Source organism: Octopus sinensis, linkage group LG14 (genome assembly GCF_006345805.1).
Source record: "Octopus sinensis linkage group LG14, ASM634580v1, whole genome shotgun sequence".
Classification (NCBI taxonomy): Eukaryota; Metazoa; Mollusca; class Cephalopoda; order Octopoda; family Octopodidae; genus Octopus; species Octopus sinensis.
Genome location: NC_043010.1, coordinates 56,955,299 through 56,973,323, shown reverse-complemented (window position 1 = coordinate 56,973,323; position 18,025 = coordinate 56,955,299). Strand labels below are relative to the sequence as shown.

The 18,025-nt window shown below is 36.1% G+C and overlaps 1 protein-coding gene across 8 annotated transcripts in view; it reads right to left on the bottom strand.

Annotated features, from left to right (window-relative positions):
* LOC115218918 (estrogen receptor) overlaps positions 1-18,025 on the bottom strand; it is an 87,423-nt gene that overhangs the window by 28,036 nt on the left and 41,362 nt on the right. The window contains exon 1 of one of the 8 annotated variants that reach the window (XM_029788928.2): positions 14,787-15,216. The exons of 4 other annotated variants lie outside the window; for them this stretch is intronic. The gene's annotated coding sequence lies outside the window, so the exon portion shown is untranslated. Of the gene's footprint in view, positions 1-12,341; positions 12,542-14,113; positions 14,258-14,786; positions 15,217-18,025 lie in introns of those variants that run through there. 3 more of the 8 variants (XM_029788925.2, XM_029788927.2, XM_029788926.2) reach the window with 3 other exon arrangements.

The following is an 18,025-nucleotide window of genomic DNA, read 5'->3' as shown; positions in this document are numbered from 1 at the left end:
ATATTGAAATATGTCAACTTTGACATATCAATTCCCCTTTTTTCTGTATTTTTCCTCTGTTGATCCTAAATCCTTATTATGTAATGCCAACATCTCAATATCTATCAATTCCCCAGTATTACAACTCAACACAATCTTATCATCAAAATTTATAAAAGTCAATTTGTACACATCTTTTAGCAGTAAAAATATCCAAACTTTCCTGATGATTTTTGTTTTTAATGGATGGGGACCATTTTAGTTTTTCAATGGCTTTTTACCAGTGTGTTTAAGTTTTTTTATCATAGAGATGGTATGGAAGCACATACAGTGTATACTGTTGTCAGAAGAATATTCAATTATCCCAAACCCTTTTAAACAAGTAAAAAATGTTACCAGAAGTGGTAAATGGTGGAGCATCAAAATGAAGTTTTAGCACTGTTTCAGCTTGAATCATTTGGATGGCCATCAATAATGGATGTTGAAAGTCCAAGGGATGACAGGATAAGGAAGGTAGAGATGAGGCCAGAAATAACAAGAAGTCTTTTAGAGGTGTCTGTTGAACAATGATAATAGATCTAATAACACTAACACTATGCAATTATGCACATATATATGTGGTTAGGGTGTTCAGCTTATAATCATTAAGGCTGTGATATCAATTCCTGAATCAGGTAGCATGTTGTGATCTGGAACATTTCACATTCTCCCCTCAAATATAACTAAAGTCACAGAAAACCATGAACACCACCACATCAAATAGCTATATAAGATTTAAATATATCATTTTCAAACTAGCTACTGCTATTGTCTCAATGGTCCTGTGGGTAAAGACATAGCAACATATATACCCCTTGGACAAAGGATCAATCTTGGCCCATGGCCTATACTGATTGTGGGTTTTTTTCTTCCCCTTTTTAACACATCCCTAGAGAAAAATAAAACTAAGTGAGATCATATCACAATCCCTACCCGAGACTGAAACCTCCATCTACCCCACAGTCTTGTCTGTCACCAAACACAAGGCCAGTAATACTACTTACACAAAATATGAGATTTTTAAATCTATTCTAATGATTGGTTATTGATTATATTTGTCTGATAGATTGCAATACATTATTTTCAAACTAGCTATTGCTGTTGTCTCAATGGTCTTGTGGGTAGAGACATGGACACAGCAACACGTCTCTCAAAATATCCCTTATATGATACATATTGCTTACATAGACTGAGGAACATTTCTTCGTATTCGAGAGATTTAGTGAAAACTGTATTATGCTTCCACAATTTACCACTCTATCTGGTAAGCCTCCACTATTACTGTGTACTTCATCAACAACTATCAAAGAATGATATCAAATGGTTAACAAGAAAAATTATACAAAAACAAGTCTGTTTAATTCTGTCAAATTATTGGAATGTTTCCAGAAATATATCTCAAATGTGCTTTGTGTGTGTGTGTGTGTGTGCGAGAGAGAGAGAGAGAGAGAGACAGACAGACAGACAGAGAGAGAGAGAGAGGGGGGGTGGAGCAAGAAGGTCAGAAGCATCATTATCAATTTCAGAGGATTATTGCAACATGTGTCTGTGTCCATGTACACACACACATGTATGTGTGTGTGTATATATACCATCATCATCATTTAACGTCTGCTGGCATGGATTGGGCATGCATGTGTGCATTATAAATATGCACACACATATATATACACATACAAATATATAGATTCATCATCATCATCATACGTCCATTCTCCATGCAAGCATGGGTTGGACTGTTTGACCAGGGCTGGTAAGCTGGAAGGCTGCACCAGGCTCCGGTCTCATTTGGAATGGTTTCTATGGCTGGATGTCCTTCCTAACACCAATTATGCAAATAAGCACCTAAAACTCCTTGGTTTTGATATACAGAATACATATACATGTATCAAACCCAGGGAGTTTGATCTATTTATTTGCATCATTGTCTCCCTATCTGCTCATTTGGATTCCCCTTGGAGCAAATCTATACCCAATTGACTTGGTCCTCAGTAAAGATTTCAGAGTGCAAGCTCAAATCTTTTGATCACTACTGTCTTCTATATATATAGAGATAGATACTCTCAAATTTATCTGTTAACTTTACAAATATATATCTCTTTATATATATACATATATATATATATATATATATACACACATACATACACACACATATATACACACACAGCATGGCCGCATGGAGGTGCAGTATGACTGTGTGGTAAGATGCTTGGTTCTCAACCACATGGTTCTGGGTTCAGTCCCACTGTGTGGCACCTTGGGCAAGTGTTTTCTATTATAACCTTAGGCCGACCAAAGACTTGTGAGTGGGTTTGGTAGAGAGAAACTGAAAGAAGCCCATTGTGTATGTATATGTGTGTGTGTGTATATATATATATATATATATATATATATATATATACAGGGGGTGGACAAAATAATGGAAACAATTTTGAAATATCTATAAAACTGACAAAAGCTTGTTTATTTTTGTTTTATTAATAGTGTTGTTTAATATGTTTTGCTAAAATTGTGGTTTCTTTTGAGATATCATCAGAAAAAGGTAATTAAAATTCATTAAAATCACAGATCTATCAGACTTTCAAAGAGGTGAAATTGTTGGGCTTGCATGGCAGGTGCTAGTGTAATGAAAACAACTGAAATGTTTGGTGCATCCAGAAGTACTGTCTCGAAAGTAATGAGTCTTTGAGAAAGAGGAAAAAACTTCCTCGTCGAAACAAAGCTCCGGAAGAAAACCAAACCTTTCAGATTTCAGATAGGGACCATCGGACTCTTACACAAATTGTTAAAGAGAATCACAAAAGAACAGCTCCCAAAATTACTGCAGAGCTTAATGACCACAAAACCTGTTCACTGCGAGCTGCACAAAGCCGGATTTCATGGGAGGGCTGCAATCAGAAAACCACTACTTTAAAAAACAAACGTTGCAAAGCGTTTAGAGTGGAGTAAAAAAAAAACCTACAGAATTGCAGTGGAAGAATGTTATTTTTTCGGACGAGTCATCTCTTACCTTATTTCCAACCACTGACCGAGTATACATGTGGAGACAGCCAAAAGAGGTATTTGACCCAGAATGCTTTCTTCCAACTGTTAAACATGGAGGAGGATCTGTGATGATCTGGAGGGCTATATCTTGGAAATCCACCAGCCCAATGGTTTCCCTTCATGGCAGAATTAATAGTCAAGACTATTTAAGCATTTCATCTGATCAAATTCATCCTATGGTAGCGGAACTGTTTCCAGGGGGAAACGCAATCTTTCAGGATGATAATGCACCAATTCACACAGCTAAAGTTGTTACTGAATGGCATGAAGAACATTCTAGTGAAGTTGAACATCTTATCTGGCCACCACAGTCCCCAGATCTCAACATTATTGAACATTTATGGTGCATTTTAAAAAAACAAGTAAGGAGTCAATATCCTCCATCATCCTCACTACAAGAACTGGAGACTGTTTTAGCTGAAGAATGGACAAGAATTCCTTTGGAAACAATTCAAACTTTGTATGAGTCCATACCTCGTAGGATTCAAGCTGTAATTACTGCCAAAGGTGTTCCGATCCCATATCAAAATAAATTTGTTCAAAATGTTAAGGTGTTTGCATTATTTTGTCCAACCCCTGAACGGATGTTAAACGATGATGATGATGATGATGATGATGATATATATATATATATGTTTTTGTGTGTGTCTATGTTTGTCCTCCTGCCATCGCTTGACAACCAATGCTGTTGGGTTTATGTCTCCGTAACTTAGCAGTTCAACAAAAGACACTGATAGAATAAGTACCAGGCTTACAAAGAATAAGTCCTGGAGTCGAATTCTTCAACTAACACCCTTTAAAGTGGTGCTCCAGCATGGCTGCAGTTAAATGACTGAAACGAATAAAAGTAGAAGAATATATACACACACATATACATAAAAGGAAAGAGATTTCTCAGGGAAAGACTGTGCAGGGGGGCATGGACATAAATGATATGCTTTCATGGTCTCAATTTTACTTAGCTGGGTGGACCTTCAGAAGTATTAAGTATAGTAAATCGTTAATCATCTTGGTCCTTTACATCTCTGGGAGGCTCAACATCTGAAGATCATTTTTCACCACTTCATTCTACATCTCCCTGGGTCTCCTTCCAAACTTAGCGACTGCCACTTCTTTATGTTGCTATCCTCGTCCTTACCCATCACATCACCATACCATCACAGTCTTCTCTCTGGCACACTACATTTAATACATCTTACCCCCAAATTTTCTCTCAATAGATTTACATTTTGCTCTACATGCATACTGACATTGCACATGTAGCAGAGCATGCCAGCCTAATTTCCTTCAAGAATTTGCATGTCCTCAGCATCCACAGCCCACATTTCACTACCATGTACACAACACATGCCTCTCACTCTGAGGAAGAGACCCTTTTTTACCAACAAAAGTTAATAGCTCTCTGAACTTTGATAGAGAAGAAAGAAAATAAAGACATAATATGGAGGACTATTGCTCTATGAGACAATGGAGATATATATTAGTGCCAACACTGCAAATATTACTAAGATTATCTATATACACTAACAGTTCTAACACAACACAGACATCTTTAGCAATAAGAATCTTTCAATTCAGTCTCCCATAGAAACAATCTAACTATTTAATCCTGTTTCCATAACAATAACATCTGTTTTATCTCACTAAAAAGTGAATTGCTTATTGCCAAATTTTGGACAGCACGGACATCAGTTACACAGCCTCACTAATTAGTGTACTCTCTCTCTCTCTCTTTGAGAGAACACATGGAAAGCCTGTTTGTGACATCATTTCATTTCACATTTAAAATCTGAACCCTTTTACTATAACAGAAACTGATGTGGCTTTTTGGCAAATAAAGTGAATAGAAGAGAATGCCAGGACTTGAACCCCTACAGAGGTTTGTACTCTACCCAGCTGCTCTAACAAAGTAGACATCTCTAATGTTTACAAACAAATATGATTCATGCTATTGACACACTTAGTATAGAGGTGTGTTTGAAGGTGATATAGGCACAGTACATATGTAGGACTAAATTTACAAACTTGGTTAAATATTGAAGGGACGTGGCAAAGAAGTCCAGTAGAAATCAGTAAGACAATTATGATAATTAATAATGGTGTTTAAGCAATGTTGGTATGAGGGACATTATACAGAGAGTGTGCATATAGCAGGATAGATGTACTGGAGTACATGAGATAAGAATGGAAGTCTAAGAAAGCTTCTTGGTTTTGGTAATACTAGACTGTGCAACACAAAGACAAGAAAACCAAGCAAATGGTGCTCAGTGATTCAGGTGATTGCAGCATCAGAAGAGATGCAAAAGTGGCATGAACAAAAAATTCATCCCTTACAACATATATGTCAACAAAGATGGTGGAGACCAATTACCTCTCTCCACCTTCCCCTTGACCATGCTTCTATCTATCTGATACTCTCCTTCACACACCAACAAACCCAACCACACCACTTGTCTTCATTTTCCTCTTCAACACCATCTTCTCTCCTGCTCTCCTTTCCCAAACCGGGTGACCCATGTCTCTGCTCTACAGCAAGGCACCTGTTCCTGTCCCTCTATCACCTCTCATCACTTCGTTGAAAGCCACCTCCCTCAATACCACTCCACCCACTCCAGTTGAGGGATTCTTGTTACCTGCTCACAGCACCAAGGCACAGAGTATACTGGGTACTGCATGAAAAGCATCCAGCATACACTGTAAAGTGGTTGATATTAAGAAGGGCATCCAGCTGTAGAGAGCATGCTGGACCCCAACCTAATGTAGGTTGGGGCAGTTTTCTGCATTGCCAGTTCTTCTCAAACCATCAAAACGCGACAGCATGGAAAACAGATATTAAATGAGGAGGAGGAGGATAAATACACACACACATGTAAACCATTTATTTCCTATTTGTTTCAGTCATTGGACAGCAGCCATGCTGGGGCAGTGCCTTAGTCAAGCAAATTGACCCCAGGACTTCATTTTAAGCTTGGTACTTATTCTATAGATCTCTTTTGCCCAGCCGCAAAGGTACAGAGACATAAACAAAGCAGTACTCACTGTCAAGGTGGTGGTGGTGGGGGAACAAACACAAACAGAAAGGCAGGCACACGCATACATATATATGTATATATATATATATATATTATATATATATATATATATATATATATATATACACACACATACATACAGTAGTACCTCGGTTTACGAATGCCTCTGATCACACGAATAAGTCAGGCTTTATATATATATATATATATAAAAATAAAGCATGATTTATTCGTGATCAGAGGCATTCGTAAACCGAGGTACTACTGTACACACACACAATACAAATACATTTTCATTAAAACTAAAGCAGAATTTAAGTGAATTGCTTGAAAACACAACACCAGTGTAGTGAATGGCAAGGTTGGTCTGTAATATCTGTGGCTATGTAAGTTGATCAAGAGTTGGGCTCATTAGTTATGAGCAAAACTACAAGTGTCAAGTGTCATTTTGTCTGAGTGCCCAATGGTCTTAATGGTCAGTGATGGTCTTCTTCAATCACAAGTGGACAGCCATCATATATATCTAAATATGCATATATCTATATATTTGTGTATTTGCATGCATATGTGTGCAGGAAAGATGCATGCTGTGTTCCACATAGATTTTCATAATCCAGTTTGCATTCTGTAGTGTTGTTAAGTAATTACTACACTGAGTGGTGTTACTAGTCATGAAATACAGAGGAAATGTAGGAGAAATTAACTCTTTTTTGCATTATGTTACAAAGAACTAATGACATTGGTTCCCTGTAACTTAAGGCAAGAAAGTGTTCCCTGATAATCTGCTCTATTTAAGAAGCCAAATGCACTTCAAACAGATGATGCAAGGTTCCAAGCAACTCAGAATGGTGAAACATACATAGGAACTAATAAAATAAACTTGTGTTTACCTTCATTTCTCATCCACACACACACGTATATGTATTTCTATCTCATCTTCTTAACCCCTGTCCCTTCATTACTCTTCTAACTACAGCACTTCTGCAGCTGCTTTAATTACAATAATTATATGAGAGCAAGGATGCACACATTTCATCTTCAACAGTTTTGTGCCATCAGTTTCCCCCCTCCTTCGATCCACCTCCTCATGTCATCCCATGCCACTACTGAACTCCATCTCATATCAGCATTAACAATCCTCTCTCCCTCTCTCTCTCTCAGTATTCACTCCTACATACCTCTGATCTATACCCTTGTCATTGAGCACCCCTCCCTCTCCCCCACTCCTACTTCCTTCACCTTCCCCTAAACTGATATTCACCACTGACCACCATGCTCCCTCCCCTATTCACTGCATCACATATATTCCTTTATTCCCTACAGCTAACAATCTCATGCAAATTTACTCAACCCTCTATATTTGTAACCCTCACATCCTCTCCTTTTCCAGCTGGCATAGCCATGTAACTCCTCCACAGTAAGACATCTGTTCCTATTCCTGTAGCAGACTCTTGCCTCCCAACACCTGGGGTCTTGTGAGTTACTTGGCAACCTCACTGGTGTTGGTGATACAAAAAAGCACTAAGTACACACTGCGGGTATCCAGCCTTAGAAACCACAGCAAAATAAACACTGGAATCTGACACAACTCTCTCTCTCTCTCTCTATCTACACTGACCACACCTCTACCCTTGTCCATCACTCACTGCATTCACCTCTATCCCTATCATTAACCATTTGTCTTTCTCTTTTCATTCTTGCAAACATATTCAGCCACCTGTCCTCAATCCCCTCTCCCTGTTCTCCCATTTATCTGCCCTCTTGGAACTTGAGAGTACACTTTGTCCTGCTGGGATAGGTATGTCTCTCTTTTACAGCAACACTCCTCTCTCTGCCCAACTACCATCACCTGGCTCAAAGCCCCTCCCTCAATACTGCAGCACCCATCCAGGCTTTGGCACGTCACTAGTGCTGGTGCTGTGAAAAATAAACACCTGGAACACTTTGCAAAGTGGTTGACATTAGAAATGGTATCAGGCCAAAAACAGGCGTTGCAGCTCAACACAGCCGTTTGACTCTTAGGATCCTGTCTCACCATCTGACTCATGGCAGCATGTAAGTCACACATTAAACGATCTTGATGACGGTTATGACGATGATGTCAATAAAGTTTGGTAGTTTGTGAGCTGATTCCTAGTAAGATGCGTATTTTAACAAAGGCTGGTGGTTAGCAAGTTCAGTTTATGGAAAGGAAGTAGGAGAGAACCAAGATTGTGTCAAGGTTATTAAGGATTTCTGTAAGCGACAGCTTCCAAAGCTCAAAGGTACAATTATGTAGAATAGAGCTGGAAGTCAACAATAATAAAACAATGGCTTTTGGTGGAGGCATTCTAATGAGATGGGGGAAGAAAACAAAATAGAAAATGGTATCAAAAACATTACTTGATATATACAATGCAGTAGACCAAGGAAGGCTTCAGAAGAGCTCAGATCACATATTAAAGGTAATAGACAATCAAGATACACAAACAGACAGTGTGTGGGAGACAAATTCAACCAATGTCAAAATGATGATAACAATAACAATTATAAAGGTGATGGTATTGGTGATGATGATGATGATGACCGTTTTCTATGAGAAATTCAATGACCATTTGAGAGTGATGATTCAGTCATCTAACCAATATCTAACACCTAAGTAAAGAAAAAGCATTTAAAAGCTGTAAATGATGGCTATAGTATTGATTAGTAGGTGTGATTTCCCAAGAACAATGTTGATTTAGTACCACAGATTAATACTGTGTGGTAGATGTTAGTTTTGAAAAGGTGTTTGAAGATACTAGTAAACTCAGTGAAAAGTCTATTTTAATTTCAATTGGATCCAACAGTAAGGTGAAGAGGGAAAGAGAAAGACAATAAAATCAAAGGGTGATCCTCCAGTAATGACACTGACACAAGGTTGTTAACATACTATATGGAAAGACATATTGGGCAAATAATGTTGTAAGTACAATTAAATGTGAAGGTTTTGTGAAGGATTATTTAGAGATCAAAATGGCCCAAACAATTAGAAAACCTTTATAACTTTGCAAATAATTTAAATAATTCAATCCAAATAAATTTGATAAAATAAAAGTTTAAACAACATGAAATGTAAAACATTAATAAAATGACAATAACCCAGTGCTGTGTGTGTGTGTGCGTGCGCGCGCATGCATGAAAGAGAAAGCGCTAAGAAGGTATTCCAGATTTAGTAGTGCCTAGAAATATGGTTGCTGTTTGTGGTGTCGGTAATGGTGATATGGAATGAAGTTGATACAGCGGATTTTGATAAACTGAAATGCCAGAATCACTGAACAAACAACTGAGATGGAAAGATTTTCTTTAGCCTCAAAATATTTGAAGAAAATAGTTTTGCAGAGAGATTTTTCTGTAGAAGAAGTAGAACTGTTCACATTTGGTCGGGAACTGAGATGGTTTGGAGATTGAGGTTTTCATATTTTACGACAGTGTAGACACAAAATCTGATTACAATGAAAGCTAGCAACAGCTCAATGGGTTTACATGTGTAGCATAATTTTCTAAGTGTATTAAGTGATTAAATTAGTGTTTATATGTGTCGTAATCCTCAAAACTGACTATATAGTTTATAATACTGAGATTTACGAAGGAGCTGCAGCCAAGGTAGGTAATCCATCTAGAAAAATAATAACTGATAGGAGGCGCTGAGTGAAGTCTTTACTCTACTACAGACAGCCTGTCTCTTGCTGTATCCAGTCTTACTGTAAAATACTTGGTAAAAGTAAGGATAACCAATTAACAATGAGGGAGAGGAGGAGGATGTACCCTGCAGAACAAACCTCATTAACATATTACAAACTTTACGTATAATAAACAACTAATAATGTCAAGCAAGTCAATAAAGAGTCCATCTCTCTCTCTCTCTCCTCTCTCTCTCTCTCTCACACACACACACATTCATACAAACTTTCTAAAGCTGTGATCTATGACAGTAAGCTTTCAAACCCTTCACTTTCGCCATCTACTGTACAAAGTGAGCCTTAACAACTTAGTGTTGAGTAAATATTGACCATTGCATTCTGAAAGTCACAAATGTGAAATTTAAGTAATAAGAGAAATGGTCAAGGCTCCTGTGATGGAATAAACACATACAACTGTAAAATATTCCTTAAATTGGCATGGAGATAATAACTGGAATATTTGTTAATACTAGTTTAAATATTGTTACGGTTTCATATTAGCAATAATTTATGCTAAAATAATCAAACGTTTAATCTCATTTCAAACCAGTTTAAATGTTCCTCCTGTTAAATATCATCAAAGCTCATTGTTTACAAGAATATTCCTGTTACCATTTGTTAATGGAGACGCAAGACAGACAGAGACAGGAACATCAGACAAAATTACTCATAAACATTAGATGGATTGCTTTATATATATAAATATATTTCAAATATGGTACAAGGCAAGCAATTTTGGAGGAGGGGGTAAGTCGATTAAATTCATCCCAGTGCTCAGCTGGTACTTATTTTATCAACCCCAAAATGATGAAAGGCAAAGTCGACCTCAGCGGAATTTGAACTCAGAATGCAAAATCACTAAGCATTTTGCCCACCATGCTAACAATTCCGCCAGCTTGCCGCCATATTGCTTCATATATATTAAAGAAGGGTTTTTTTTGTCTCAATTAGGATCACCCGAATAGTCTTTTTTGTTTAGAAAAACAAAAATGTGAAAATACAATTTCTCAAGAGGATAAAAATCAAGAGGCCCTTCCTAGTTGGATGATTCAACAAGATTGTTAGAGATACAAGATTTGTTAACAAATAAACTTAGATTTTTGTTTGAAACTGATCAGAAGGTTGAGAAATCACTTTCAATAATGTGTTGCGATGTTTACCACATTGTATAAGAGTAATTGTTGCATATTTTAGTGTGACTTTGCTAACCGAGGCTAAGTTCACAACGTCATGTTAAACGAACAATGGACTAGGGTCCTTCACTAAAATTAAACAGAAGGTTTTAGCTTATAAAATAGCGAAGATTTTAAGCAGGGGATATTTCAACCTTTGAGAATGATGAAGATTATGTAAACCACATGTTAAGCATAGATTTTAGAAGTTTACTAATTATTTTGATGATCAAAAACTGCTGAAGAAGAAAGGGTATATTAAACAGGCAACAGACACTTGATAAAATGGCATCCTGGGTAGAAAAACTTTCATTGGTCCATCAAATAAAAACCGGCTTCAAAAACTGCGCAGTTCCAACAGAGACTAAAATCATACAAAAATGGAATATGTTTTTGATAAATCTACATAAAAAGCATGAAATTTGACTTATGATTTCTTCGAATGTGAAATGTTTCCAGAAACCCATCAAAGAAATAAGACAACTATTGCAACAAATATTGTCATTATCACTGCATACAGAGGCTTCTAATAATTTGCTAAAGAAATAATCTACTGCGAAAGATAGCGGCGATGACTTAAAGTTGAAAGAGGTTAAAATATCATCGAAAGACTAAATATCAGACGACATTTTACATATATTGTAGTGATGCACCTTCATTAACAGATATATGAGCCACTTCTCGAACTCTCATACCATAGAACTCGTCCACATAAATTACCAACTTGTCGCTGCATTTTACAAGTGGATTCGAAGGAGATTTTTGAAGATTCAAATTTAAATGTATACCTTTTCGTTTTTGAAAATATACTTCTTCTCCCAAGTAAATTAGTCGATAGAACCAGAAAGAGGACATATCATGAAATCACTTTAAAACAAAACACAACTGCATTTTATTTCGGTTTCAGGCCACCAGGCTACAACTGCACATCTCGAGACTGTACTGTGTGCAAACCACAATAAAAACTGTTTCCAATTTAAAAAAAAATTAGAGTAACAACTTGCTGTAACAAATAGCCTGGCTGTAAATAAGAAGACTGCAAAATATGGTGTTAGCTGTTGCCAAAATGTGGTGAGTGCAGTTGCAAATTCCCCCCACACTTTTACACATGCAGTAGATATCAATTGTCATGACCAAGCAGTCAGTTGCACATAGATTGCATAGTGTCTGCCAATGCACACAACCTCATGCAGACCCAGAGAAAACAAAGAGAACAGGCTGAAAATATTAAAGTAAAAATAGTTTAACGAAAGAAAAACTATTGAAGATTGATATGAGGTGAGTAAAATCAAATGAGAATCTATTGATTGTATTGGTCGACTTAAACTATGTCGAGTTTTGTACTAAAATTTTAAAAAAATATAACTTACCTAAAGTGTTCGACTTGATTATAAACGATATTATAATAATAGACTGATATAAAACTAATATCTACAATAAATTTACCAATCTTTAAGTTTCACATGAAATTTTTTCGCGAATTTCTGACAAAGCTTACAAGACTGAGAAGGGACATGCGCACACTGCACACACTGCACCCTGGATGTTTCAGAAAAATATAGCAGTAGGCTTAATAAATTGTGTCTACCACTGAACCTTCATTAGAAACAGTTTTCACTGAATTAGTGGGGTTTTTTTTAATCATTAAAAATACATAATTGTAAAACTTTTAAGAAAACGCAAATTATTATAAGAAACTTTGGCTTCTATATTTCACATTATTGTCATTAAATATTGGTTATCTTAAGTTAAATTTTACATGGAAGATGTCTTCATAAAAGTTGAGTTCTTACCATTTTGAGTGAACATTTGAGAGTCAATCAAGTTTACTGATGAATTATTGTAAAGAAAACACTTACTTGTGCATTGATACAACGTCTAAAGGAAACCCCCGACAACAATATCAGATGTTTAGAACCAGTAATTGCTAATAGCACAAGAAAAACTGAAGCAAGGGAAAACTTTCTTGGACAGTTAATTCATATAATGTTATTGAAAAAGAAGTTATTGGTTAAGATCCGCAAAAAGAAGTATAGGTGCAATATGGATCATATCAAAGTGTTTATCAAATGACGAATACATTTCACCTGTGTTAATGCATTTTCACAAAATGTAAAACAATGTTGGTTTGGTTGAGTTTCTGAAAATTGAGCTCTTTGGGGTTTTTTAAATCATAATGATCAGGAAGAGGGAAAGGAGGAGGAAAAAGACAGCTGTGTTCGATTAAACAAGAATAAGTTTGTATTTAGAGGATAAAGTCAGTTTGAAAAATAAATGAACTTGAATTTCAAGGAAAACTATAAAAAGTTTGATGAATGTGACTTAACAGAAACAAAAGCTTCATTGAGAACTTCTGTTACAACCAAAATTCTCTGACCGAACCAACTAAATAAAATCGAGAAATAACAACACGAATTCTCTAAGCTTTTGTCTAGAAAAAGTACAGACTATAAATAGAAGGTACGACAGAGTTGAGAATGGAATAATAATAATAGTAATAATAATTTGGAGCAGTTAAGATTGGCAATCAAAAAGAAATATTGAGGAGAAAACAAAACTAAATGTTAAAAGATGAAAGAAATATTGAGTTTGTTATGAAATAAAACAATGTTTACTGCGACTAGAAAAAACAGTAAAGAGAGTGGAAACAAGTCGTGAGTAGAAGGAAGTAAGGTAAGTTTTCAATGAAAAGTTGAGAAAGCTTCCAACCAAATTGAAGAAACTAACGAGACAAACCGAAAATATTGTGGGAACCGACACTGGAGACATGGAGACATGGAGCTGTTCCACAGACATAAATAAACATGTTCCTATGTACACATAGGTGGTGCATGTCTAGCAGACATGCACCTATACAAAGACACAGATGCATACAGACACTCACACACTCATATATATATCTATATATACACATACACACACATTCTGTATGTGTATGTATATATACATTCACACACATATGCATAAATAGTTGTCTATACACACACACACACACACATTAATATATGTATGTTTACATGCATATGATGTGTGTGTCCACACACACATGAGTAGAAAGCATATAAACCAATGCAAACATGTAGTGAGAGTGACTAAACAAAAACAGAAGAAACCTAAAAAGTATTATCTACTACCAACTCACCCTTACATACATTATATAATGTTGGTGGTTTAGTTTGTTAGATGCATATAGCTTTGGTAGACGTAGTCTCAGTGAGGAATGGGAAAAGTTGGACAGCCAGCACACAAGTTTGAGGGGAAAGGAGTAAAGAGAGAGAAGTGGACTTCAACCGGTCGAGTTTGCCAAAGTAAACTGTTCAAGCAAGAAGCAGATATATGTAAGATGGCGTCGTAGCTGCAGCTGAGGTATCGGTTACAAACTGCACAGACACAGACAGACGGCTGCACAACAATGCAGCAGCAGCTACAGCAATGACAGAATTAGTAAGAGTTGCAACAGCAGCAGCAGCAGCAACAACAACAAGAGCGGTCAGAGGAAAGAGAAAGATAGCAGCAGACAGAGAGCTCTATTTAAAATCAAGACTGCATGCACACCTGACAAACTAACACAACAAGCCAGTTAATATTATTTGAAACTGCTACAAAACAATTCAAAGGTTCCACTAGAAATTTAACTATACAATATGTTGCAAGGAAAACAACTTTATTTGTTTCTCGAAAGCCTAAAGAAAGTTGAAGCAACTACTTTAAATGTGTAACAGGGAAAGAAAGAAAGTCGAGCCATTTCAATAAACAGTTTAAAATGCACATCTAAATATAGCCACCATTATACTTGTGATAGTTGAAGAGCCTACCTGCAGTTAGATACCCAACCCAGTCCAAGAGGATTTTATTGTCAGCAGGCTTTCTACTCATCACAGGACCGATGACCTCTAAATTCTAGAACCTTATTATTCCTTTTTGCATTCTCATACTGCACCATAGTCCTCACTATCAATAGACATGCGCAGAACATTTACATTTATTAAATGCACAGGACAGCATTCTAGCTGGAAAAACCTCTGTGCTGTGACTGCATAGTTGCACATGTTAGATACCAAGCAAGTCTCTTCACATGCATACATGCTCAAGTTACTACTACTTACACTCATGCGCATGAACAGAAAACGCCATCTTCCTGATTATTTACTTGCACATCTAGAATCCCATTAATATCTAAAACTTTGCAGCTGCAGTTTCAAATTTAAAAGATGGGAAGGTAACCCGAATTAAACCACTTTTGATCCAGAAAAGCCCTTTTGAAAGACTCTCGTAACTACTATAAGAAACAATATAGGAAATGTTTGGCGACACCATGTTCAAAACTGTTGTCTTCCATAGATACACAGATGGGTTTCCTCAAAGTAATTCCAACCAGGAAGCCAGAAAAAACTTCAGAAATATTTTTCAAACACCAAAGTAAAATAGGAACTAAAATTTACACCTAAAGATGACTTTTGCTAATGTTTTCTTGTGGCTGGGGATATATAAAGTCATACTTCCTGAGAGTTGCAGTGTGTTTCGGGTTCATAATTATGATTGAATTCTATAAAGTTGATATATTTTACTAATAGCTGTGACTAGGAAAACTTGTAAAATAATTATATTACTAGAAATATTTTACCAAGAGACAATATGACAAAATTTCAGACAGAATTTTAACATAACTGCATTCATTCTGTTTTTTCTCGCCTTATGATACAAATACCTAAAGTGTCCAGGAGGTAAACTATAGAATGACTCACAAGATATATATACACACACACATATATATATATATATATATATATAGGGGCATATACATTTATAGTTATATATAGTTACTTATATAATATTGTGTTGATGTGTTAATATAGTAATTTTGTGTATGTATGCGTGTGTGTACACATGTAAAAATGTGAAGATGCATGTGTGTACGCATATATATGTCATTGATAAATTAACACTGCTTGCTTGTCGGGTGGGCGATGTGGAAGGGAAACGTTGTGAAGAGATTGCAATAAAATCTCAAATAGAATTTTAAACTATTGTTATTATCGAGAAGAAACAAGTTGATTAATTAACTGAATACAAACTAAATAATGAAGCCAAATAAGATTATATAATTAGTGAACGCTATCAAAACAGTAGAAATATATAATATTTGAAATTTGTGTATGAAGTCAATTTGATATACAGGAAATTGAATTCTGTGTGAGATTGCCATTGAATTATGGGAATTCATTAAAAAGAAGCTGTTTAAAAAATAAACTTTTAAAGATGAGCGGCAGGGAAGGAGACAATATTTTCATTTAGAGAACTTTTGAACATACAAGACAAAAATACAATGTAACAAGAAATATAAAAGTCCCCAGAATCATGAGTATTCTGATAAAATTTGCAGAGTGAATCTTGGCAAAGTCTTCAAAGCACAGTGGACAGAGAATTCTGGGTAAAAATTTCTATCATATAGCCATCTTAATAAACGAACATTTTGTAAATAATTACTTGCATTTGGTCAACATTAAAAAATCAGTTGTAGCAGTTTCATTTGGAGACAAAAAAAATCAACTAAAATCAAAATTTTACACATACAAGTTGGGCAGTTGGGCAATAAATGTCTATATATTTGTAGCCATGAGAGAAATGTATATGTGTTAATGATGATAAATTCAGGTCTGTATGTATGAGAATGCATTCTGTTTGAATGTACAAATGTCCCCCAAAAAGACAAAATAGACATAACAGGTGTTACTAATTTTTTCAAAGCTAAACCTTTTTCAACATCTGCTCTGAATTTTTTATTTCTTGCAGGTTAAGTCGACTCGAAGGACATAAGTGAAACTGGAAACTCAGAGTAGTGCTTTACTTTCATGGGCAGGTGTGTGAGTACTTAATGAGAGCAGTCTTTATTTGATCAACAGAAGTTGATGATCCACTGCAACACTATGTGTCATCATTGAGGTAACATTGCTTTGCTGTCCAAAGGATTACAACTTGTGAGAAGCTGAACAGGGACACAGCCATGTATCAGCATCTTCCACATTATATACACATGTGTGTATATAATTTAACATCCATTTTCCATGCTAGCATGGGTTGGATGGTTCGACTGGGGTCTGGAAAGCCAGGAGGCTGCACCAAGCTCCAGTCTGATCTGATAGTGTTTCTACAGCTGGATGCCCTTCCTAACACCAACCACCCCATGAGGGGCCAGAGGAGGCTGGTAACAGCCATGATCGGTTGGTGCTTCTTACATGCCACCAGCATGGAAGCCAGTGCATATATTTATACACACACACACACACATATATATACGTATAATATATGTGTTAGTATACACACACATACATATATAAATTAATAAATGAATGACAACAGGAGTTACATAATCATCTTCTTTAACTTACAAAATGTTTTGGTCCGAAAGAAATGTGTGCCCAGAGTTGAGTGCACAGAGATGACATCTTATAGATGTCTTTTTAAAGTTGGTAAAGAAAGTACCCATAGGGAAAGAAGGGGTTAGAAAGCAAGCCATTTTGTCAGAGAAGTGCCGCAACTAAATGATCAAATAAACAGTGTGAACACTAATGAGAATATTTAGGATCTTTGAAAAGATAGACGCAGGTTCAAAGATTTGTTTAAAACTGTTGGAATAAATAATTAGGAAACAAAATATTTTAAATAAATTTGAAAAATGTGGTGACATAGTTTGGACTGGAAAAAACCAATGAGAAAGATCAATAGCAAGTGATTACTTGAGTAATGTTGAAAATGCTATTGACAAGTTGACAGAGTTGTTAGAATCTCCATCAAATCATAACCAACCACCATCTTAAAAAAGGAAGGACAAGGACACAACTGCAAATAGATAACAATAAAAAAAAAACAAAGCTGGAAGGCTTTGGTCTAACCAAGGTTAATCAGGGGCTCTATTTATAGTCTATAAGCGGTAATGGGTACTCTACAGTGTAATAATAGTGTGGGGTACATTAAGGTGTAGTGGTATGGGGTACCATAAATCATATTCAAGCATATGTGGTGTGGTGGTGGTGGTGGTGGTGTAGGCTACAAC